At 39.4% G+C, this 3,633-nt stretch overlaps 1 pseudogene; it reads left to right on the top strand.

The window, feature by feature from the left end:
- The first annotated feature begins 2,739 nt into the window (after positions 1–2,739).
- Positions 2,740–3,027, top strand: LOC148783158 (nascent polypeptide-associated complex subunit beta pseudogene; annotated as a pseudogene).
- The last annotated feature ends 606 nt before the right edge of the window (positions 3,028–3,633 follow it).

The raw sequence follows: 3,633 nt of genomic DNA, 5'->3' as shown, positions 1-3,633 counted from the left end.
TGAGATTTATGATCATTGCGCTGGTACGCCGGTCTTTTGGATGCATATGTGGAGGCAGGCCAACCAAGTTGCGAATGATCTAGCCAAACAAGGAGCGGCTTCGGGTCTACTCTTGGGTTAACAGTGTTCTGATTGATGGATGTTTTGCCCCTACTATGTTAGGTGGCTTAACTTTTCATTTTTAAGCGTTTTCCGTTTTTTCCTTTTGATCACCAGTCTCAGTGACATTTTATGTTTCGACGCTTTGGGTCCCTTTTGTATTTCTCTTATCCTTCAATGCAATGTTAACAGTATCCAAAAAAAAAAAAAAGTTTCCAAAATGCATTAAAGGAGAAAAAAAAAAGTTTCCAAAATGCATTAATGGAGAGATGATATGGCAAAGCAGCAGATTACCACTTCCCGTTCATCCAAATAAGTGGTGCATGTATTATAGTTGTTCTATTAGAACTACAGGTATATCATATTTGTTGATTTGTTGATGTGAAGAGATTTCTTAACAACCTAGGTACTTTCTTGGGATGGAGGCAGATCGAGATGCCAATACAATTAAGTTGTCTTAAGAAAAGTATGCCTTACATTTGTAACAAAAAACTGATAAGGTGAATTGTAAGCCTTTTAGAACACCGGTTGCAATGAATAAAAGGCTAAGTAGGGATGAAGGGCATTGTTAAGCGACCAGAGAATTACAAGAGTATTGCGGGGGCTTTATAGTACCTCTCACTAACACGACTATACATATCATATACAGTGAATCAGGTATGTCAGTCTATGCTTATGCCCACTTCGTCCTATATGGAATCCTTTAAGAGAATAATCGGATGCATAAAATGAACAATGAGCCATGGCATGGTCTATCATAAAAATAATTTGAACAATTTACAAATTGAATTGATAATGGGATATTCAGATGCTGATTGGGCTGGTGACCCAAATTCAAGAAAGTCAGCCTCAATATTTTGTGTTTATCTTGGAAAAAACTTGATACGATGGAGAAGTAAGAAATAGAAGAGAGCAAGTAGCCAGATCAAGTACTGAAGCTGAAAGTCGAGTGTCAAGAACTATTATATCCGAGATGTCATGGATCTACAGTCTGATGACCACATTGGGCATGGAAATTCAAAGACCCACAGTGTTCTTTGATGACAAGAGTACCTTAGCCTTGGCAGCAACTCCAGTATTTCATGATCGATCTAAACATATTTAGCTTGATTATTATTTCATGCAGGAAAGGAATGAAGCTGAAGAAATTGAGGCAAGGCTCGTGGAGCAAAAGATCAACTAGCAGACATATTTAAATGGGTCATCAAAGGAACGACATCAGTATTTGAAGGACAAAGTTGTACATTGTACAACTTGAGTGTTATAATTTGCCCTAATTGGTTAGGAGTATATTGGTAATTTTATGTACTGCTGTACCTTATTCTTTGCATTTGTAATTCATGTTCATTGTAAAGGATAAATATGAAATTTTTGGATTTATTTCTACCTTATCTAACCGTCAATTAATTAGGGTTAGCAACAATATAAAATATATCTTTCAGTGCAACCCCATTCAAGAATGAATTAGAGGTCACGTGATTCTACTTTGGCTTCCTCTTTATCTGTCTCTACCTGTGCCACAACTTGTTCTTCTCAGCAGTATTCAATGTGATACTTTAACAGCTACCTGGGCAACCCTGGTCTAGATGGCTACGGTGGAATTTACTAGGACCACCAAGGGTGCATATTCTCTCCCTTTTTGAGATTCATTGGCTCCCTGATTCCACAACGATCTCCTTGAGGGTCCTTGTGATCAAGGGAGATTCATGGAATGTCATCTCCTGATCCTAAAGGTCCTTCCTTGTCCATGGCTCTCTAGCATCTATTTGACTGCATATTTGATTTGCGTAGGCCCAGTACTATCTCCTTTTGGCATGTATAGCAAGAAGCCAATGCCTAGACTGATTTGCTTGCTAAAGACTGAATGGCCCCAGGGAGTGCTAGCAGGACCATTTCGCAGCTTTTTGAGAAACAGTCCCAATTTTTGGGTTTTATGGTTTGAATGTTCGTGTGTACTTTGTTATTTTGGATTTATGCGGGCCTTCTCACCCCTTTCTGGATATTTAGAGTGCTGCGCAGTGTCCCACTCCTTCCTAATTTATGAAGTGCCTGACATGTGGGACGCCATTTTTTGATAGAAGCAGTGTCGTAGTTTTTACAAAAATGAAAATGTTAACTTCCATTCAGAAAAAAGAAAAGAGAAACCCATAGGCTTTCATAGTTTTCCTTGGGCCCAAGAAAGTGAAATAACCATGAAATTAGACTTGTGAGAAAGATGCACAAGGCACAAATATATGTGATACATTGTACAACATATACATAAAGTCAACGGGTAGCTTTAGCCCCTTGCTTGGGTTATCAAGGCATTAGTGATAGGTCTGTTGATTAACATTTGAAGTATATCTCCACTTCATCAAGGAGAATATTTGGTATGACCCATCATTATAAAACATTAACCAGCAGACGAGTGATTCGTTCATGAAATGCCTAGGTAGAGGTCATCATGTATTCATAGCATGCCAACTCTTAACTGAACCCCCTGTTGACCAGATTGAAAGCATGGAGGTGATGTGCTTCCTGTATTTCTTTATCCTTCTGAAGGAATTGTCACTCACATCTGATCTTGTAGTCTGCAATGGTAACACATAGTAGTAAGAAGCATCTAGATCTCTAACTGAATTTCCTCCTTTTTTGGTTTAGATGAATAGAGAGAAGCTCATGAAGATGGCTGGTGCTGTTCGCACTGGTGGTAAGGGGACAATGCGCAGGTGTTGTATGCATGCCTCTCTTCAACCAATTTAGGGAAATGATGGATTTCTAGCTACCATTTTGTACTTCTTGGCTTATAGCCTTTGAATTTCATGCAACTTAAATGGCCCAATAAGAGTTGTTTATTTCTTTTTAATGTCAGAAAAAAGAAGGCTGTTCATTAAGACTACCACGACTGATGATAAGAGACTGCAGAGCACCCTCAAAACGATGACCTAGTCATTAAACATCTTAAAGGATGACCTAGTCATTCAATTCGTCAATCCCAAAGGTTCTCTCTCTCTCGACTGATGATAAGAGACTGCAGAGCACGCAAGAAGCTTTGTTTTTTATATGCCCTGAGTTCTACAGGGACTAGCGAAGAAGGTTACTTGGAGTAAACTCAGTGAAGTTTGAAAACACTAGCTCAGTCTATGGAGGTAGAGAGGGGGTGTAAGGCCATGTGATAGGTGGAGGGAGGGGAAGTAGAAACTGGGAAATATGCGGATTCCTGCCGCACAGCTTACTTTTATTACAGAACATTACATATCTGATCTACTCTATGCTATCCCTCAGATTTCTCTAGTCAACGGACAAGGGAGAGAGTAGAAAGAGCACAATAGCCTCATCTGATAATAGAGTATGCATGCCCAGTTAAAATTATTGGTAGTACCGGTTCTCCAGCGAGTGGAATTAAATGAATGAGGAACTGATGAGAAAAGCTCAGGCAATGCAATATTTGGTGGACTGACAGAGCTGAGAAGCTGCTGGGAATGCATGGAAGGGACGAAAAGAATGCTTCTTCTTCTTACCTCTTTTAATCACTTCTTTGGCTCAGGGCCAAAT

This window comes from Amborella trichopoda, chromosome 2, assembly GCF_054954075.1.
Source record: "Amborella trichopoda isolate Santa Cruz 75 chromosome 2, AtrichopodaSantaCruz75HAP2 v2.0, whole genome shotgun sequence".
Taxonomy (NCBI): domain Eukaryota; kingdom Viridiplantae; phylum Streptophyta; class Magnoliopsida; order Amborellales; family Amborellaceae; genus Amborella; species Amborella trichopoda.
The sequence above is the reverse complement of the archived record's forward strand: the minus strand, read 5'-3'. Positions and strand labels throughout refer to the sequence as shown.